Here is a 23067-nt window from a genome sequence, read left to right as displayed (position 1 = left end):
AAGTATCCAACTTGGGGTTTGTTACTGGTGAGGAGCTCATATGCTGTCTTGCTGAGTAGCTTGTGAAGATATAGACGATTCGTTGCATGACAAGCTGTCTCAACCGCTTCTGCCCAAAAGTGTTTTGGCATCTTGTACTCATCAAGCATCGTTCTCGCCATTTCGATGAGCGTCCGATTCTTCCTCTCAACAACTCCATTTTGTTGAGGTGTGTACGTAGCTGAGAACTCATGTGAGATCCCTTCTTCATCAAGAAAGGTGTCCACATTGGCGTTCTTGAACTCTGTTCCATTGTCATTGCGAACCTTCCTGATCTTCACTTCAAATTGGTTTTGGGCCTACCTAGCAAAGTTTTTGAAGATCTTTTGAACCCGTGATTTATCATCAAGAAAGAATACCCACGTAAATTTTGAAAAATCATCAATGATGACTAGTCCAAACGAGTTACCACTGAGACTCTTGTAGGCGTTGGGACCGAAGAGATCCATGTGAAGTAGCTCGAGCGGTCTTCTCGTGGTCATGATGTTCTTCACGGGGTGGCTTCCTCCAACCTATTTTCCTGCTTGGCAAGCGCTACAAAGTATATCCTTATCAAATATGACATCTTTAACACCAAGGATATGATCACCTTTAATAAGCTTGTCAAGGTTTCGCATGCCCACATGACCTAACCTTCTATGCCACAACTAGCCTTTAGAAGATTTAGCAATTAAGCAAGTTCTAGGTTGAGCCTTTTTAGTGAAGTCAACAATGTATAGATCACCTCTACATATGCCGGTAAAGACCATTTTATGATTATCTGTTCGAAACACTTGGCAATATACTTTAGTAAATAGGACATTGAAACCAAAGTCAGTGAGTCTAGATACAGAAAGCAGATTATAGCCAAGCGATTCAATGAGCATAATAATTTGTATGGAGCTGTTATGTGAGATGGCCACCTTACCGAGGCCAACCACCTTACCCTTTGAGTTATCACCGAAAGTGACATACTTTCGAGGGCCGTCGTTTTCAACAAGCTCACGAAACATATATTTATCTCCGGCGGTACATCCACTATAAAGGACCCACTCCTTTCCTCCAGCCATGTAGCCGCGAAGATTAGCCATAAGACCAAAGTGTCTCAAAGACTCTTCAAGATCAAAGTCATTATCATCATCCTCATCATAGTATCCATGTTCAACATCATCTTGCAAATGATCATTTCCTAGAGAGAGTGATTCATTATATATATGATTTGACAATGTTCATCTCTATGAATTCTAATAGCTTCGGAAATAAAATTGCTAATGATTCCAACATCTCCTTTGGCACGTGTAAGATTGGTAACCTCAAGTAAACAATCTCCAAACTTAGGATCATTGGGATTCATCTTATTCAAAGCAATAGACTTGTGAAGAATCTCATCTAAGTTTTTCAAGGAATAGTCAGGAAATTGTTCCTTAAGAAATCTCCATATAGTATAAGCACAATAAAGAGTTGGCAAGTGACCAATCAAATTTCTAGGCAATCCTCTAGTGATAAGATTGATAGTTCTAAGATTTCGAATCATGTCAAGAGACTCATCATGGGTAGGATGCAAGGGAACAACAAGGGGTTCACAAGGAGTAGTAATGTACTTGTTCAAGTGATATTCATGAATTCCAAGCATCTCATTTTTCCACTCACTAAATAACTCTCCATCAAGCATAGGCACTCTACGTCTAAGACTCCCCAACGTAGACTCATCCATCTTCCTCCAATGGTGATTAAACCAAAGCAACGGAGACCAATGCTCTGATACCAATTGAAAGGATCGAGAAGAGGTTGAGGTGGTAGTTTAACACAATTGAAAGTTGGCAGTTTTTAAGTTTTTCAAGTTGAGGTGGTAGATTAACACAATTTCAATCATACACATTACAGTTCAAGCAAGCATGCAAAGAGTATATGAGCAGCGGAAAGTAAAGCATGCAACTTGCAAGAAATTAAAGGGATGGGATTGGAGTGTGCAAACGCAATTGGAGACACGGAGATTTTTGGCGTGGTTCCGATAGGTGGTGCTATCATACATCCACGTTGATGGAGACTTCTACCCATGAAGGGTAATGGTTGCGCGAGTCCACGGAGGGCTCCACCCACGAAGGGTCCATGAAGAAGCAACCTTGTCTATCCTATCATGGCCATCGCCCACGAAGGACTAGCCTCACTAGGGTTGATCTTCATGAAGTAGGCGATCTCCTTGCCCTTACAAACTCGTTGGTTCAACTCCACAATCTCGACGGAGGCTCCCAAGTGACACCTAACCAATCTAGGAGACACCACTCTCCAAAAGGTAATAGATGGTGTGGTGTTGATGAACTCCTTGCTCTTGTGCTTCAAAGGATAGTCTCCCCAACACTCAACTCTCTCGCACAGTTTTGGCTATGGTGGAAAGATGATTTGAAAGGGAAGCAACTTGGGGAAGGCTAGAGATCAAGATTCATATGGTAGGATTGGAATATCTTGGCCTCAACACATGAGTAGGTGGTTCTCTCTCAGAAAATGAGTAGTGGAAGTGTAGGTTTGTTCTGATGGCTCTCTCCATGAATGAAGAGTGGGTGGAGGGGTATATATAGCCTACACACAAAATATAGCCGTTACAAACAGATTCCCAAACTCGGTGGGACCATATCAACAAACTCAGTCGGACCGATTTAGGTAAAAATGTGAATGTTAGGATTTTTGGTGGGACCGATATAGTCATCTCGGTGGGACCGATGTGCAGGGGGTAGGGTAAAACCTCAACTCAGTTTGACCGATTACTCAAACTCGGTGAGACCAATTTTGCTAATAAGTAAATAGAGGATTGGTCAAGCAAACTTGGTGGGACCGACTGCACCAACTTGATTAGACCAAAAATGTTGCACCAGATCACAGAGATATTGCAAGCCCATCTCGGTGAGACCGAGATCCCATCGATGAGACCGAAGTAACTAGGGTTTGGCAGTGGCTGAAAATGATGAACCTTGGTGGCGCCGGATAGACAAAGTCTGTGGGGGCCGAGTTTGATATTTAGGTTTAGGACATATGTGGATGTGAGAAAGTGGTTGAGGGTTTTGGAGTATTTCACTAAGAATTCTGAGCAAGCAATCCATTAAGCAACACCTCATCCCCTTTTAATGGCATTGGCTTTCCTATGGACTCAATGTGATCTTGGATCACTAAAATAGAAAATGTAGAGTCTTGAGCCTTTGCCAATATTCGTCCTTAGCATCTTGAAGGGGTTCCACATCCTCTTGTCCATGTCCATGCCACTCCAATGTTGAACTTATTTGAAATGCACTAGGTAAAAGTATTAGTCCAACAAGAGATATGTTGTCATGAGTTACCAAAATCACTTAGGGGGCACTTGTGCTTTCAGAAAGTCAGTGACTTGAAAGTTATTATAGCGACCACGATCCCAATGGACCAAAGTCTCTGTGCTTAAGTGTCATACCTGGATCGGTATGCTGACACACATAGTACTCGAGAAACTATAACAGAGTTCAATCACATACTTATTACATCAAGGTCCTCATAAAGAGTATTTATTACACAAATAATATGGCTGAAGGCCATCTAAATAAAGTAACTGCGGAAGCTTCGAGATAAATGAGTCCATCAAACTCGAACGGCATAGCTGAGTGCATGACAATGGCCTAGCGCACCGTATTCTTCGTCGGTAAAGTATGCAACACGAGACATTGCAGCCATGTAGGTCAGCACATGGAATATGCTGGCAGAGTTACACTGTAGAGTAAATGAATGAAAGCACCTATATCTACATGCATATTTGGCTGGTGGAGGCTCCAAGTTTAATTTTTTGCATAAAGCCAATTTTTCCCTACAACAAAGGAATAAATTTTATTTACTACCAAGTATATACCAATGATTGAGAAGGTTCCTCCAACTCAAATCCCAAAATTTATCAAGTACCATCATTAAACCCAATACATTAATTAAAGAGTGATGAGATCAACATAAATATCCACTTCTATATACTCAAATTGTCCATAACCGGGGACACAGCTAACCATGATTAGTTTGTACACTCTGCAGAGGTTGCGCACTTTCCCCACAAGACTCGACCGCATCCAAGATCGGAAGATCAAGACATAGTCTTTCTGAAGCATACACTCTCTACTCTGGGTAGACCGGTACACCTACTTTCCCCTACATCTGCTAGTCCACCTCTTCAAGAGCTCACACAACTTACTCAACTATGCCAGAGCCCATAATGGCTTTTGGCTGCACACGGAAGTTTCTAGGCATGAAATATCATATGATCCCTTTGAGCCTGGGTGGCGAACTGAGGGAAAATCACATGGGTACTCTGGGATTTCCATGGGCAAGCACTGGTTTCTCTAGGTGCCCCAACCAATCCATCGAGATGTGTATTAAAGTTGCCACCTTAATGTTGTCCAAAATTATTATCTCTCACATATTTCATGAATATCACGAACCAATCCCCGTCTGTGAGCATGGCTAAGCAATATAAGAGCATAACATATATTCCTGGGGTGATCAAAGGTAATAGGTTCCTACCAAGTACTACAACCAAAACACATGTTCCCAATCCTACTAATGCAAATCTTTGAGGGGCAAAACTAATGCATAGTAAAAACTGGGTATTGAAAAGTATGATCAAAGTGTAACTTGCCTTGCCGATGATCAAAAAACTCTAGAGATTCCTAGTAACAAGCTTTGCACTCAGGAAAATCTAGCATAGTCAAACAATAGCATACATAAGCACTCAAGCAAACGATGCAAAGAGAAAACGAAGAAAAGATCCAAAGAACTCAAAAACAAGCAAATAACTAATCTAAAGAGAAAACAAATTTTAACAGCATTATATTTATGTGGATTAGATCTTAACAGAAGGTACATGTGATTAGCTACGATTTGCAAAAAGAATCAACTAAAACGGAGCTACGAAACTCAAGATATGAACAAAATAAGATCAAATTCAAATCTGAACTAAATTCAAATTTTAAATTGTCAAAACATGTTCAAGTTGGTTTACTGGATAGATGAGATCGCTCTGAAGATTTTGGCATTGGTTTCATCGAATTTGGACAAACGAGCAAAAAGTTGTGCTAGTTTGAGGCATAGGGACTAATTTGTAAAAAAAACTACGAATAGGTCCTTGGCAGAAAACTAAAATAAAACGAAAAATCTTATCGAACGAAGGTTCGCTACCAAAATTAGTCTAATGAATCTGTTCGCTACAGAACCTAAATGAACGAACGTTCGCTAAATAACCAGACTTAATAATAAACCGGATCTAGAAGAAAACCGAAAACTAAAAAAACGGATCGGACCGGGGTGAAGGTTTTTACTGGTCCACGTCGGTTCGACAGCGACAGCAGCTTGCGGATCAGGGCGGCAAGGTGGCGGCGGGCTTTGGCAACGGAAGAAGACGACGGCGGGGTTGGCGGCGGCGGCGCTCGAGGTGGCTTGCGGGCGGCGGCGGCTTGCAGCGCGGGCGGCGGCGCGTGCGGCGGCAGCACGGCTGAGGTGAGGAGGAGGGGCGGCCGGGCTTGGTATTTAAGGAGGGGCGGTTGGGCTTGGTATTTAAGGAGGGGCCGGGGGTGCTGCGACTTGCAGGAGGGGGCAAACCGAGGCAGCGGCGGCGTCGGTGTACGACCCGGACACGACGGGCGGCGGCGCTCGGGACTCCATCCCGAGGCGGTTCGGGCGGGTGGTGGCGGCTGGGCCTTGGCCTGGCGCTAGCTGGGCCGGCCCAGTTCGGCGCCAAACTGAGTTTTTTTAAAATTTTTTTTAAGAGAGTCAAAACTCACTAAAATAAATATAAATTAAATCCTAACAATACCAGAAAAATTCACATAGGTATATGGCCTTATTAGTGACCTAGTGAACATTTTTCTGGGCCTAAATGCCTAAACTAAAAACAAACATTATAGTACTAATTACTCCGCTAACTAATAAATAAACTAGCGAATAAAATCAAATAAACTTTCCAAAAAATTCAAAATTCAATTTCCAATATTTCTTTGCTTATTTTGAAGAAGTCCTTTTATCTTCTCTCTTTATTTTAAAATAATTGGAAAAGAATTTTCAATAACAATTTGATCCAATTATCAAATTTTTGATAAATCAAAATTGGATTTTTGTGAAACCTCCAACTCTCTCAAATTGGTCCTTGAGTTGCTTAAGGTCTCTTGGATCAAACTGCAACTCAAACAAGGCATCAAAAATGCATAAATCATGGATGCATATGAACGATCTATGAATAACATCCAAATTGAAAATTGGGATGTTACAGCTATCCTTATGAATGACAAAGTGTTTTTCCTCGCATATATTCGTCGTATTATCTCCATTCCAAGAAAACCACATTTGAAGCATATCCACTTCGAGCAATATATTCATGTTTATCTTGCTCAGTTCTTTCTCGAATATCTAACTTGCAGGAAAATTACATCTCTGTCAGATTCAGGGCTCCGTGGACCCAAGAAGGTTCGAATTCTGGGGCATGTGCAAAGATCTCAACTAGCTCAAGTCTCCAGCTCGCCACCCCACAACCTAGCCTCGTCAAGTTTGCACGAGCGGGGAAGAAGATGAACACAACAGTTTAGCCAGGTTCGGGCTACCTTGCGGTGTAAACTCTTGCTTGGTGGTGGATTGGCCTCACGAGGAGGCTGGGGATGAACTAGTATAGTGGATGAGTGGCATCGCGAGGGCTTTGGTGGCGAGGATGAATTGGTTCGGGGTTGGATCGATCAGATCGGATCGGATCCCCCTCTATGGTGGTGGCTAGCCTATATTTATAGTGGTCTCGGTCCTCTTCCTTAAAATATAGGTGGGAAGGAATCCCAAAGTGGCCAATTTGAAAGGGTACAAGAAGTACATCTAATACTGACGAAAGGTGGTCTTCGCTTGCTGGTCATGACGTGGAGGTGGGCTCGGTGATGACATCCGTCCTGCCGAGCTCATGGTCTTGGTCTTGTTGCACCGGAATGGATACCTTTGGGGATTCCTAGGGAACCTGCACCTGTCCTTGCTCCCTTAGCATCGAAAGGGAAACTGCCTCCTCTGCGCCTGCTGGCGCCTGCCTGTCCTTGGTCGTCATGGCTTGCGTCATCGCAGCCTTGTGAGGCTGGGTACCTGCATAGAAATCTCCGCTCCTCAGGAGGCAACCTGGGGAGGCTGCTCCTCTGGAGGTATTAGCATCGGCCACTCGAGTGTTGAAGAGTTGTTGTCTTCACCGAGCTAGATCTTCAGCAGCCAAGATTGATTGTGGTTCGGGAAGGTCGACCGAAGGTTTGGAGATTGCCGACAAGGATCTACCATGAGTGAAATCAGCTGGAGTCTGATCAACTTCGAGTTGAAGGAGAATAGGGTGAAGAGAGTTTATCTTCCGTGTTAAGTCAAAACTTCTCCAACCAGACATAGCCCTTTGGCAGAAGGGTGAACTGGTCTACCAAATCTCTCTGTCGCCATTGAGCACCACTGGTTCAATCTACTTTACTACAATTCTTTCAGCAGTTTACATTCGTGCTCTGTGTCGATGGTTTATCTGATCATTATCATTTATTATAGTTTTACTTTCTCGTCTGCCCTTGTTTTCATTCACTTGTGTTATTCTTTGTATCTCATTCTGTTACATTTTCATCATTCTATTTAGCCATCCTCATTTCACCTCGGTATTCCCTCGTGCATTTCTCTCACCATCTGTATCATGTTGTGTTTCATTCTACTGCATCTGTTTTGCATGTTGCATTACTCTCATCGTAGTTAAACCTGTGATTTCCCAAGCTCGTACTATTATCACTTCTTTCATTGATGAATATGCTTCTGAAGATGAAGATTGATTTAGTTCATTTCCCTCTTCCCATTATTCCGCTGCTGTGTGATTGGGATCGGTTTCAAAACATTTGAAAGAATTTTCAATCCCCCATTCACCCCTCCTCTGGTCGATATACTCTCGGTCCTAACAAATATAAGAGCCCCTAGGCTAAAGGTATGATCATTGTGTAGTGCACGGCATAAAATGGCGAAGTCAGGGGCACTGAGTGCACCGACCTTTTCCCTAGCGGTCAAACACTTCGCTATGAATAAAGAAAAGTAACGCACAGAAGGAAACACCAAACTAGTGGCGATGACATTCGACACGCCTCTCTCACCCCCACTGCCAGAGTGCGGTAAAAGTCCTCAAACTCTGCATGTCTAGGCTCTCTTAATTCCCCGTTAGAGGGAATCAAACATATCTCACAAAATCAACGTTATCTGACAAGTTTCAGCATATACATTAAATTACACCTCAAGAGGATTATTCCTACTCAGAAAATGAAAATTTTGCACAAAGGAATTTGTAAGGAGGTGGTGTTGGTCACACTCAGCTGCGAGGAAGTCAGTCAGCCCACTATTTGCAACAAATTGGGTGAACTCTTGATGGAGCCCGACCCCCTCCATGAAGGCATTGTGTGGCCATTCGCACGGCCGCACCTCCACCATTGTCGGAGTATGGAGGTCATTGTCCGATGATTTCCCAATGACCCCCTTAGCATTTTTCTTGGACGAAAACTTCTGAAAATACTCATCTTATTCCTATAAATAAAATTATGAAAAGTTTTAGTCCACAAAATTTGTGTCAACTAAACTTCACAATATTGATAACAACTACTCATATGGATGCCTAGAGGCCATAACAAGCATTCAAACTACTTAGAACTCTAAGAATTCAACATGCAAGCACATCTACAACAGCACCAAGAGTAGCAAAATATAAACCACTAAAGCAAAAACTAATTGGAGCTATGGAGGAGTCACATACCAAGTAGCAATTCCCCAAAATAGGGTTATGGTGATTTTTTTCTAGAGGTAGGAGATGACATGGGCTAAATAGATAAGTGAGGGGACCCACATGGGGACCACAACCCACCAGGGCACACCTGGGGTTGCCGGCGCACCCTGGTGTCTTGTGGTCACCAGGGGCACCACCCTCTGATGTTATTTGCACCGGCAATTCAGAAATATTCGGAAAAAATCGTATTAAATTTTCAGGGCATTCTGAGCACTTTATTTTTGACCACTTTTTTATTGCATGGAGAATCCATAAAACTGACTAAACATGGCACTTTATTTTATTTAACTAAGAAAAACAGAAAACAAAAGGTAAGGGAAAAAAGTGGTGCTCACTAAATTCATCAACTTCATACTTCTCAAAAATGATTCATTAACAAGGTTGATCAAGTCTTATTAGCAACCACTTTCGATTAACATGAAACCGAACAACTTTCGTAAAACACTATGTTACCTCAGTGGGGATATGCATATCCCCAACAATAAGTATTTCATATTCCTTTTTGGCAGTAGGTAGAGGTAGTTGAAAACTTCCAATACTAAATATCGGAGACTTTTCAATAACATTAATACCATTGACTTGGAATTGTTTCTACAGAAAATGCACCGTATGCTCATTATCATTGATATGAAAAGTGACCTTGCTTTTATTGCAATCAATAACAGCCCATGTAGTATTCAAAAAGGGTCTACCAAGGATAATCGACATGTTGTCGCCCTCGGGCATCTCAATATAACAAAGTTAGTTAAGATGGTAACATTTCCAACAACAACGGGCACATCCTCACAAATACCGATAGTTCTGGAAGTTCATTTATCTACCATTTGCAATGATATCTCAGTAGGTGTGAGTTTATTCAAATCAAGTGTTTTATATAAAGAGAAAGGCATAACGCTAACACCAGCTCCTAAATCACACAAAGTAGTTTTGACATAATTTCTTTTGATGGAGCATGGTATAGTTGGTATTCCTGGATCTCCAAATTTTTAGGTACTCCGTCCTTAAAAGAACAATTAGGAAACATGGTGGAGATTTCAGCTTCTCGTATCTTTCTCTTATTGGTGATAATGTATTTGATGTATTTTGCATAAGGGGCCATCTTTAAAATATCAGTCAAGCGGGTGCGCAAAAAGACCAGCCTAAGCATTTTAGCAAAGCGTTCAAATTATTCATCATCTTTTTTCTTAGTTGGTTTATGTGGAAAGGGCATGGGTTTTTGAACCCATGGTTCTCTTTCTTTTCCATGTTTTCTAGCAATAAAGTCTCTTTTATCATATCTTTTATTCTTAGGTTGTCATTTATCAAGATCAACAGCAGGTTCTATCTCAACATCATTATCTCATTCTTTATCATTGTCTGGTTGGGTGTCTTCATGAACATCATCATTATCTTTTTCATTATCACTAGATGAATGTTCATTGCCAGATTGAGTTTCAGAATCTGAGATAGAGACATCATTATTATCTTCAGGAGGTTTTTCTATTTCAGGTTCACTTGAGGTGTGCAAAGTCCTATCATTTTTCTTTCTTCTTTTTATAAGGACTAGGTGCATCATCATTAATTCTTCGAGAGTCTTGTTCAATTATTTTTGGGTATCCCTTAGGATAAAGTGGTTCCTGAGTCATTTTAACTCCTCTAGTTGCTACTCTAATAGCAAAACCATTCATATTATTATTCATTTCACTAAGCAATTCTCTTTGAGTTTTAGCAACTTGTTCTAACTGAGTTTGAACCATAGAAGCATGTTTTCCTACACCTCTTACATCTTTAGTAATCTAAATAACAAGTCACTCAACCGAGCAATCATATCATAATTATATTTCAATTATTTCATAACATTTGCATTGAAGTGATCTTGTTTGATGATGCACCTATCAAATTCATATAGGCATTGACTAGGATGTTTATTGTAAGGGACGTCACTTTCATCAAACTTTATAAACCACCGGTGGTGGTGGTGTGTCAAGTCCATGTATTTGTTCAATAGTGGTAAGTTCTTAACATCTTCAGCTTTAATACCCTTTTCCTTCATACATTTATTTGCCTCTTGCACATCTTCAGGACCGAGAAACAATATACACTACAAAAAAAGACACATCCGTGACATTTTGGGCCGAACGAATTTTTTTCCTGTCATGCTTATGACACTTCTATGACGATAATTGTGACAAAACCCGGTATCATCATAGATGTGGTGGGCTCCTACTTCTATGACGAAAAATCATGACAGGAAATGGGCTTTTCGTCCTGGGCAGGCCAGAGACGCAGCTGCATGGCATTCTTTGGGCCGTCCATGACGGGAAAAACCATGGTAGAAGCAAGGGCGAGGAAAATATCAGGGAGTTCCCGGTTACGGTGGGTGGTCGGGGTCGAGCGATGCACGTTTCTCTCGTACATGTACGCACGTGGGTGCGAGGCGTTGGGCTCTAACTGAACCCGAGCGAGGCGTTCGCCTACTGAATTCGAGTGATCGCACTGTAGGCTACGCGTTACTAAACCCGAGCGATCGAGTGATTCCTTCGCTACTGCTGCTAACTAAAGCCGATCGAACCTGCTGCCTCTTGATGAATAGTGAGCGTTGTTGGGGGGGGGTGGATGAACAGTTTCCGGTGGGGGTTGGATGAATAGGACCCCGTGGTAGTAGAGGCCGTTGTCGCTGGATGAATAGGACCCCAATCGATCAAGCCGGTTGTGGGTGGAGGGCTGGTTGAATAGTAGCCGGTGGAGGGCTGGATGAACAGTACCCGATGGAGGGGTGGTTGAACAGGACCCTGTGGAGAGGGCTGGTTGAATAGTAGCCGGTGGAGGAGCGGTGGAGGCTGGATGAACATGAGCCCGTGGATGAACAGTAGCTGGTGGAGGCAGGAGGGAGACGCCATGGATGAACACTCGCAGGTGGAGGCTGGAGGAGGTCGATGGTGGAGATGAACAGTAGCCTGTGGAGTCCCGTTTTGCGATACGCCACACCCCTCCCGATGAACAGGACCCCCATTTCGACCGTAGCGCTCCAACACAAGTCTGTTTCCTCTGTTTTGCGGTATGCCACACTCCTCCCGATCAACAGGACCCCCTTTCGACCGTAGGAGGTCGAAAAGAAGTTCGTTTCCTCCATTTTGCGGTATGCCACACCCCTCCCGGTGAGCAGGATCCCATTTCAATCGTAAGCGGTCAAACACAAGGCCGTTCCTCTGTTCTGCGGTACGCCAGGCCTTGTTTCCGTCGGCTGTTCCGTGCAAGCCGGTTGGCTCCCGATGAACACGATGCATTCTGTTGCCTCCCGATGAACACGACGACGCAGTTTGTCCATTCCAACCCAGTCGGTTGGCTGCCGATGAACAGGACACCGTCACTGCCTCTCCATGTACACGAGCCCTGGCCGAACGTATGCGCGAGTAGGCATTCGAGACCCGCCCGTATGTACGTACGTGGCTGTATTTACTCTCTTGCACCCTGGCTGTATGTATGTGTACATGCTATGTCCGCGCCTCTACTACGATACATGCCCTTCCTTACTCGGCCACGGTTCATCGCTGCAGCCTGCAAACAGACTGATCGACCAGTATGTATGTACACGTTCGCGACCAGAATGACAACACTACGTATGCTTCGACCAGGTGGGTCCCGACTATCAGGGAGGATAAGGAGGCACTTCCTTGCATGCAAACAGGTAGCTAGTGGGTCCCAGAAGTCAGGGGAAACGTTTTTTTAGTGAAATACGGTGGCCCATCCGGTGGGTCCCTGCTGTCAGGTGGAGGAATCATTATTTTGCGTGTAATAAGGAGGCACTTCCTTGCTGCAGCCGTGAACCTAGTTGTCAGCCTCTCCATGTACAGTACTCTTCCGATTGAAGTTGTTCCTTGACCACATTGACCACGTCGTGCCAAGAGCACCAAGGCGATGGATGACGGTGAGGCCTAGGAAGGGGACGATGCGGAGCCAGGGAAGACGCGGTAGTGGATGCCCACGCAGAGAGGAGTACGAGGGTTCACTGGTTCAGCTGCGGTGTGAGGCTGCCATCACCGCAGAATAACATGGGGTGTGGGTGAGTAGAGGGATGGCCTGGCCAGCAGCGGGAGTAGTAGGGGGCGGTGAGGCCTCCGCGGCAGCACAGCCGGCCACGGGAGGCAGGAGCAGGCGGCACGACCGACGCTGGTTTGGGCGGCTGGAGCAAGAAGACCAGAGGTTAAAGAAGCACTACAGCCATTTGATGGACATCGTACGGTCACCGGAGCTAGAATCGTTCATATTGACTAAGTTGACAAAGCCCTCCGTCTGCGCCAGTAGGCCCACAAGTCAGCCTCCAACTATGGTGGGTCCCAGCTAGCAGGGAGAGTATTCATTTTTTGTGCGTAATAAGGAGGCACTTCCTTCCGTGCAAAGATATAGCTGGTGGGTCCGAGCTGTCAGCGGGGGGAACATTTTTTCACGAAATACAGAGGCCCTTCCTGTGGGTCCCAGCTGTCAGGTGGAGGAATCATTATTTTGCGCGTAATAAGGAGGCATTTCCTTGCGTGTGGCCGTGGACCTAGCTGTCAGCCTCTCCACGTACAGTCCACTTCCGATGGATGTCGTCCGTTGACCACGTTGTCCACGCTGAGCCAAGAGAACAAGACGGTGGACGACGGTGAGGCCTAGTGTGACAGCCTACTTTTTTGCCCTTTCTTTTTCTTTAGATTTTTTGAGTATCTTGCCTGAGGTTTCTTTTTCCGTGGCTATGTGGTCTGGGAACTGAAGAAGATGACCTCTTCTTTCTTTCCAGAGTGGCTTTTCATACCCAAATCCTTCCTTAGACCTTTCCATTTCCACCATGGACCAAATCCCAATATTCTTTTTATTGGGAATATTCCTTTTCTATTAAAGGAATAACTCAATTTGCCCTAGGTTGTGAAGCAACCCATATTTCCCTCACTCCTAAATTCCCAAATAATTCTCATAAATTGTTTGGGTCATATCTTCATCTAATATGGCAAAACTATTCATTTGCCATGTTCAAAAATAATCCTCAAATAATTCTTTTCCTATTCTGCCCTAAATGGCACATTGTGAAGGAAGTGCTATTTTCCTTTGCCCAATTGACCTCAAACTTCTTGGACATCTTTTCCTGTCCATATCATTGCCACATGCCAAAATTCAACCTCATTTGCCTAGTAATTATTTATTAATGATTTTCCAAAGTTTCTGTCCAGAAAGAAACTTTGTGAAGGAGGTACAAGCTAGGCATATCCAAATGAGTTGCAATTTATGCATGACCTCAATATCATCATATCATAGCCCTCCACCAAAGTTGAGCCCATTTCATGCCTCCATGTGAGCTCATCTTCAATTCTTTGATTCTGTCCAAATTTTCAGTTTGTGAAGCAAGTATATGTTATCTAGCTCCATTATGGCTGCAAATGTTTCAAGGCCTTCTCTTATCCATATAACCTATCTCCACCCAAATTAGGCATATTTCATCAAGCCATTATTCCTCTAGAATTTTTGCAAGTTTCCGTCTGGAGGAGATGTTTGTGCAGCAAGTACCATTCTGGCTTGGCCAATTGGTATGAGACTTTTGAGCATATTCATAGGACCAAATAACTGTGTCGTGCCCAAGTTGAGCTCAAGTTGATACTCCATGTGAGTGTATCATCATGCTCATGTTTCTAAACCATTTTGGTCAGTTGCAAAGCAACTATATTAATCCTTGATCCATTTCTCCTCAAACTCCCGAGGACTATTGTCCTTCCTACCCTAAACCTACCAGACAACTCATTTGGTCCTTAACTCTTATTTGTTTATCACACTAACATGACAAAGTTTGATGCAGTAAACTTCAGAGGTTGCTTACCACTTAACCACATCACCTTTTACCAAGCTACCACCTCAGTTGCAACCTCCATTGGAAGGACTAACCCCTAGACATCATTTTCCTCCCCTTGGCACCTTCTCCTAGCCAGCTCACGTGGTGATCACGAGTCTAGCATGCCATGGCCGTAAGCTGCGTGGCTTCTAGCTCGGGCCCCTCCTCCTCTTGTCGTCTTCGCGGGCGTGAGCATGTCCAGCAGCTAGACCGCATTGTCGCCGTCCCCCTGGACTCATATCCCTCTCCAGAAGCCTCTCCGTCGATGCTCGCCGCCGTGTGCCCACGGGCGTACTGTGGCCAACAAGGCTTTAATGGCGTTCGGCTGCTTCCTCCTTGTGTCCCCGAGCGCCGCCTCGTCTCCGTGACCTCTGTGCCTTGACCGCTTCTCCCCTCGTCGTGTTCCCGTGCTTCCCCATGACCCCTGTCTGTGCCAAAGCGCCGGCGACACATCGCTGTGGCGGCTCCCAAGCCCGTGACCCTCGCCCCACCTATTTAAGCTCCTCCCCAGCCCTGTCCGAGCACACCACTCGCCTCACTCCTCCCCCAGGAACCCGCCTGGCCTCTCCACCGATCCTCGGGAGCTCTCTTGCTCCTGCACCACCGCCATGGCCTCTGCTCGGCTTCGACCTAAATTAGCTCAGGCCAAGCCCTCCCCTTTCTTTCTGCCACAACTGGAAGCTCACCCGAAGCACGAGGATCCTCCCCATCCCCTCCACTCATCGACGAAGCCCCTGCTGCCGTCGTCTTCAAGCCCAACAGCCATTGCCTCCTCTGTTCTCGGCCATCACTCAAACCCCGTCGCTCCACTCCTCCCCGACGCCTGTTCTACCTCAGAATGGACGCGGCGTACCTCCCTGATCCCGTCGGTGCCCTTCCCTCCTTCGGAGCCGTGAGCTCTCTGGCGGCCGAGGCTCTCCTCCGCCACGTCTCATTGATCCAGCGCTCCGCTGCTCTCCGGTGTGGGCACATCCCTCAGGTGGGTGCGGTTCCTCTCGCTGGTCACTTCGGTGGTCAGAGCTCCACCGGAGGTGGCCGGAGTCGGCCGGGCGAAGCATCGGCTCCGGCGACTCCCTCTGCTCCGCGAGCGAGCGCGAGGAAGGTGATGCCACCCCCCCCCAGCTGGCAGTGGACCCCATGGGTCCCGCTTGTAAGACGCACGGGCGTTGACCCGTTTACCAGCATGGATATGACAGGCCCCAACTCCTCACGGGACCCACGCGTCAGCGACCCCAAGCCCCGGGCCTAGCCACTTTAGTGGAAGCGCACCTTGCGTAAGTACGTGTTCTCTTTTTGAAAGCGTACTTTAGTTTTGCTTCGTCCCAAAATGCGCTTTCTTTGTTCTAAAGGCGTATTCTCATCATATATGCTTTCTATTTTCCAGCCGCCGGCCGAATTGGTTAAATAGTGGACGTTCACTCGTTGGCACAGAAAAAGAATACTTTTTCTATATTTTTCTGCCTGACGAACGAATGACCGTAACTCTTTGCTCGAGACTCCGATTGAGGTGAATCCAATGCCCACCTCTTCGTCTCATCGAGCCCGTTTTGTTCCTTTCATTTTCACTGTGGTTTGACATACTGAAAATGACCATTTTTCCCTTGCACATAAATAGCCCCCTCCGGAAGAGAACTGTTTCCGGCAAATCTTTCAGTGATCTTTCCGCACTTCTTCCCGGAGCCTTCTTCATCCCCAGGCAAGCTAGAACACCCACTTGCATGATAGTCATGCAGTAGCCATGGTTTTCAACTTGAATGTTTAATGTCTACTGGTTTTGCTACTGTTGTTGTGGTTCTGGTGATGTTTAGAGTTTCATGTTCACTTTCGTGCTATGTTGTCTTGCACTCTGTTATCATGTTGTACCTGCTAGTATTCCTTTTATATGTTTATGCTTGCTAGTAATACATGTTGATGTTGGTGATGGTCTTCGGTGCATGACTATCATCTGTTCTGGGTGCCGATGTTATGCATGTTCTATTGCATCCAGTTGGTTAAATGCTTGCATGGTTGCATTGTTGATATGTTCTTGCATGATATTTATTGTTGATGCTAGTGGTCATGCTATGTTTCTGAGAAGTGTATACTTGTGATGTTCATGCTTATTCAGGTATATGCTTTATTGTAGTCAATATGTTAAGAAGTGATGTTGCACATCCATGCTTATGTTGATGTCATGCTCATGTATTGTAGTTGCATCATGTTACTTCCTTATGACTCAGATTGTCGCATTCAAGTTAAACCGGACTTAATTGAACTTGAACAACTGTTGGCCGAGTCATGGTGCCACCATATCGAGCTGACCAGTGCAACCAAATTTGCCTGTATGGGAAGGTCCTAACTGGGTTTATTGTCATGCCTCTCGTTGGTGCCTCCAACAAGGGAAGGTTATGCGCGGGCGCTACCTTGTTCGGGTAGGATGGCATAATCCTTGTGTGCCCGTTGTTGTTGTATGGATCCATGTCCCCATTTGGGACCATTTATTTTGCCACAATGGTGGTCGTTCATGCCTTTGGTAGGCACGGGTCCACCCATGACTTATCCCAAAGGGTAGTTGGTCAGAGTGGCCGGGAGAGTGTCCTGGGCAATAGATCGGTTTTGTCGGAACGCCGTTGGTCCACCCGAATGGGAGTGCGAGGCCATGGGTTCCTTGGTGTGTGCAAAGTGCGCTACCTCTGCAGAGTGTGTGTTAAATCTATCGATAGCCGCGCCCGCGGATAAGGGCCCAGTTCGTAGTTGGTCATACTATGGGTCAATAGTAATAATGATGTTCTTAATAACACTGAAAGAAGTTGGTTGATCTTTATGTGATCGCAAGAGGATCACCATGGTATCGAGGATACCGAGTTGTTGGACACTTGTGGTGTTATGCGAGAATCACGGGTAAAGTTCAAGCTCCTGGTGGTCATGTAATCATTACTACGGTATTGTTTATACCAAGCTTGATTTGATCCTGAGATGATCGTGTGATGTCCGAGGTTGATAAGTCATGCATGTGATGGTTACGAGGTAACCCGAGCAGAATAAGTGGTGCATGGTAGTGTCATCATGTTGCTAGTATTGTCAGATTCATATGTTCATGCCATGCTCATATTGTGCTAGCTGTATCATGTTCATTTGTTCATGCCATGTTGTTCTGATGATATCAAGTTAATCTTGTTAACCTGTAATTGCCATGCTGTTGTTTGTCTTGAATGCTTCTGGTTATTGTGAGCTTGCAAGTACATTCAATGTACTAACTTGGCGTGTTATGCAGTTTGCAGGTCATGCTGGATTTGATTGCTTGTTTGCTGTGGATTCCTTGTGTGCGAGCTAGAATACGCGTTCCAGCCAGAGTCCCTGCAGAGTGGAGTTCACCACCGTCGTCGTTGTTCCGCTGCTAGAAGTTATTCTGCTGCTTCCTGTTGTTCTGCTGCTTGCATAGAGCAACTGTGGCAGGCGTAGTGTCGCCGTGCCGATGTAATTCCCTGTTATGTCAGAGCCCCTTGTATCCATATAGTTTGTAATAAAGAGCTGATTTGTTCTATGCTAAGCAGTGCCGTATTCTAGAAGAGTTCTACTCGATCTCTGGGCTGGAATATGGGGCATTTCGGTTTCTCTGAGCCGGGTGCCACACCTAGGAAGGGAACGACACAGAGCCAGGGAAGGCTCAACAGTTGTTTCCCACATGGAGGGGGGTATGAGGGTTTACTGGTTCGTCTGCTGTCGCTGGAGAATAACAGCAGGTGTTGGTGAGTAGAGGGATGGCTAGGCCAGCGATGGGAGTATAATGGGGCAGTGAGGCCTGTGCGGCGGCACAGCCGACCACGAGAGGAGGGAACAGGTAGTACCGTTGGTGCTTGTTTGAGCGGCTGGAGCAGGAAGAGCAGAGATTGAAGAAGCACGACGGCCGTTGGATGGACATCCAACAGTCACTGTTCTCGTGTGTTGACTAAGTTGACACGACGTTGCGTGTGCATCAACCTAGGAAAGTGTATGCATCAACCTATAGTAGGCGCATAAGTCAGCCTCAAATGTGTGGAAAACAGCATACAACCCATCTGCCATTATTTCTAATAATCTACATCCCATTTTCTAATTCTTAGTGATTATTTGGGAGCCCATCTTCTTTTTGTTAGCATTACAGCCCATATTGTGGCCACGGTTAAAAATTATACGAAATTTTGCATATTTCAGTGTGATCAACTATCTTTAATCCAGAAATTTTGAGTCACATTCAAACTAATTTGAAAAATAATTATCAAAATATAAAATCCAAATAATTGTCCGCGCATAAAAATCAGTGGAATTTAAAATCTTTTAATGAAAAAATTGAAACTAATTCCCGGTTTGATGTGTCTTAAAAATGTACAACCCATATCTCATTACTGATAGCCCATTTTCAAGGCAAGCCAAATGAAACTCTCCTCGTCTTGAAAGATTTGCAGCCCAGCAGGGCTGACAAAGCAAGTAGGCCTCGTTAGGGTATTTGTTTAAAAAAGTAGAACTAGGCTAGCCATTTTCAGCAAGAAAACAAACACAACTGGGCTCATGATGTGGTAAACATAAATAAAACCCTGGCTAGACGGGCGACAGCCCCCGCACAACCCTGTTGTTACCCTGATCCGTCGCTAAAACGAGTATAAATAACAACTTCTTGTTCCTCAAAAAAAGTAAATAGCAACTGTGCGACCTGCTGGGTCCTTGTTGTCAGCCGCTCATTGTGTAATTCTCTTGTTTATTGACTACGTTGACAATGGCGTGAGCCCCAGATGTCCAACCATTAGGAGGAACCATTTTTTTTGGGCTTGTAATAATGAGGCACTTGCTTGCGTACTGCCATGACGCTGGTGGGTCCCTACTGTCATCCTCTCCACGTACATTCATCTCCTTGTTCCTCTCGGTTGTTGACGACGTTGACAACGCAAGAGGGCAGCGCATCGCGCACGGCGAGCGAACCAAGGTGAAGGACGACGGCGAGGCCTCGGACGGAACGAACAGGAGTAGTGTAAGATGCGTTGGTCCAGTCTCAGGCAGAGGGGAGTACGAGGGTTGACTGGTTTGGGTGCGGGTGCATGTTGGGGCTAACGTCGCTGGAGATTAACAGGACATGTGGGGGACTAGAGGGAGGGACTGGCCAACATTGGAGGGTACGGTAGGGCGGCGGAGGCGCAGCCAGCCATGGGAGGCGGGAGCAGGCGGAACCGACGGGGTGGTTTGTTTGGGCGGCTAGAGGAAGAAGACAAGATATAGAAGATACACGAGAGATGTTGGATGTCATTCCAACGATTGGTAGGCAGAATCGTTTGTTGACTAGCTAGTAAGTCAACACCACCTTGGATAGGCTTTTTCCTCGTGGGTCCTAAATGTTAGAATCCAAATCTTTCACGGTCATGCAACCTTTCTTATGAAAATTTACAGCCCATTTGGTGTGCTAGTTCAAAATAAGTTTGTGGGTACTGGTGGGGCCTAATCACTTGGGTTCTGTAATGCACAGTGAGCTCAAGCAGCCGACGAGAGTGATGTTATTTCCCTCGGTTGGGATTTGTTACAATATTTAACTCTAAATTAAAGGAATGGCAAGCCATTTGCCTTGTTTGAAAGAAAATATGACAGTCACGACCGAGTTGAAAAGGGCAACAACATCTTACTCCAGCTTACAAACTGTACAAAAGCACGAGGGTTAATTGTTCATCAGGTTTAGACAAAACCCAGATTGAAAAGGGCAACAACATCTAACTCCAGCACTGTTTTCGGCAGTCACAGTCAAATGGATCGGTCAGGTCCATAGAATGAAATCCTCGGTCGTAAAATTTACTGGATTATGACCACAAGATGTTGTAAATAGAAGCCCGGCATGTTCAGAAGCTCTTTTGTCCACCTGAAACTCCATTTTTTGCTCTTCGACATTATGATCCATCAAAACCATGTTGTTGATAAACTTAAGCCTGATGGACAATAGTAACCTCACATTCAGCAGGAAGAATGTGACAAATCTAGTGTTTGCGTGGTTGGCTACTTATCGTTCTAGCATTATTGTCTTCAATCGAATGTCATGAGAAGGGAGAAAATCCCGGTGCTTACGAATCCACCGATTGGTTATAACTTTCTTACCCCACCCTGTTGCCTAAATAGACATGCAAACTGAAAACAGTTAAGGTCTAAAAAAGAGTGTAGAAAGAGCAATGGTTGAACGGTTAATTCTAGTACACTATATGCGGGCTTACAATGTGCATGAAATTATCACCTTTATATACAACTTCTCCAGACATGGAAAGCATTGCAGCAAGCCAATAATATTGTTCAGATCAAAACTACTCATTTGGGTATATAAGATCTTGACAGAATCTAGCAATATTGATAGGCTATCCATGGAGAAACTCTTCATTGAGCATAGAACATAATATTAGTAGAAAATGTGTACTCCAAGATGATATATAACTTATGCACAAAATTTAAAAATGCAGCTTATGGTTACAAGTGTAGATGATAATATGAAGTACCTGAAGAACTGTCGAGCCAAACACCATCTTGAAATGAGCACAGAGATCATGTATTACACCCAAGGTCTCTAGTTTAGGCGTAGAGAGGCCGGTTATTTGCGACGGTGAATAGCTAGAATCAAGGATCAACCTTTGAAGTGAAGGGGCATCTTGGATGATGAGCTGCCTTTTGTCAATAGAAATTCCAATTCTTACAAGGTTAGGCGACTTTATTTGGAGACAACCGACTCTAACTATGAAAACAAGCACCAAGCACTCCAGGGCAGGGCAACTGGAGTGGATGATGCTGCGCAATGAGGCCTCCGATGTACGAACCCGCACAAGTGAATATTTTTTTAGAAATGGGAGTCGGAAGTTTAGTACCAGATTGTCTGGTAGGTAGCATAGCGCAAAGGTGGTGGTGTGGAGAGAGGAGGAAAACCGCGAGATGGACATCGGTGCTGAGGGCACAAGTACATGGCATTCAGTATCTAGTAGGTGATTTCCTGGGGAATAGTAGAACTCAAGCAGCTGTAGTTCTGTGAATTCAGGGGATTTCAGCCAGGCGTCCACCATGCAGGGCATGGTATGCATGCTCAAGTAGCATGACGGGATGCAAAAGCTTTGAACGGTGCCCTGGTGGGAGGAGATGATGGCTCTGGGGAGTTCAAAATCATTGAAGAGAGATAGCTGACGACAATCGAGATTAAGGGGCACAGCGCGCCATAGAGGGTGCCACTGAATTGAGAGGACTTAGGTGCGGCAGTAATCCTTTGTGGGCAGAAGCGAGATGATCTCCCCAAGGATGGCGTCCGAGAGATCGCTGATGCGGTCCACCCGAGATTCTACGGGTTCCTGGGATCCGGTGGGGACGGGATCGCCGCTTCTCCCTGCACTGCCGGGTGCGGGATCTACTACAGGCGTCGCCACTGGTGGGAGCCTCATCTTCTCAGTGCTGGGGTCAGCCGACTGTAATTTCCTCGAGGGCGTCGCTCGAGCTCATAGATTTGAGCAGAGTAACGAATGATGAGCCTAGTTGTAGTGCGAGTGAAGAAGAAGGGGAGCTGGTGTTTTTCTATAGTAGTGAGGAAGAAGGGGAGCTGGGGTTTTCTGTAGGAGTGAGTTGAGGAATTTGGGGGTACGAGTGGAGCGAACTGAGTGAGGTGGGTGGGAGTGACGAGGAAGAAGAGCACCCAGGTTTTTTTGGGGGGCGGTGTGCTACGTGTGGGTAGCGCCTCTGATTAACTAAATATACGGGCTTTTGAATTTATTTTATTATTTACTAGGGTGGATGGGCTGTTTTGTCTTGGGCCTAGAGAAACAATTACTACTAGTATAGTGGATACACTATCGCTTCTGGCTCCTCCGAGGTCATCGAAACGTCTCCCTCTATTGAATGTCATTTTACTTTAGTTCACCGATATGCGGGCCATGCAGCGCGCGGGCCCATATGCCATCCACTAAATTAGAAGGCAGTATGCAGGCAGAGAGTCACCCCGGTCGTAGCGCGGTAGTAACGAGTCGTTGTATTACAAAACCCACCTCCCTGTAATCTAGTTTGACGCACGAAGCAACCATCATTTCACTCTTCCCTGAATCCCCTTCTCCCTCACCGTCTTCAAGAAATCCAACACTCCCCTCTGCAACTGTTCTTCTCTCCAACGAAGGGAAGGTAAGCGGATCCGTTATGTTGGTATATTTTTGTTCTAAAAAAAGAAAAGAACTTTTGCAAAGCAGTAACCGATTCTCACTCTCTTTTTTGTTTCATTGTCATTGTGATTGTGTTTTCCTTTCAGTGGTATCCTAGTATTCGTCAGTTTCATGATGGACCAAGGAGAACCAGGCAAAGATCTACCAATGTTGGAGCAGATGCACGAGGCTGATCCCCACGAGACAAAGAGCTCCAAGAAGATGGAGGCAGCCACCAAGCCGACCCTAGATACGCT

This window comes from Triticum dicoccoides, chromosome 3B (assembly GCF_002162155.2).
Source record: "Triticum dicoccoides isolate Atlit2015 ecotype Zavitan chromosome 3B, WEW_v2.0, whole genome shotgun sequence".
NCBI classification, from domain to species: Eukaryota; Viridiplantae; Streptophyta; class Magnoliopsida; order Poales; family Poaceae; genus Triticum; species Triticum dicoccoides.
This window is presented reverse-complemented; position numbering follows the sequence as displayed.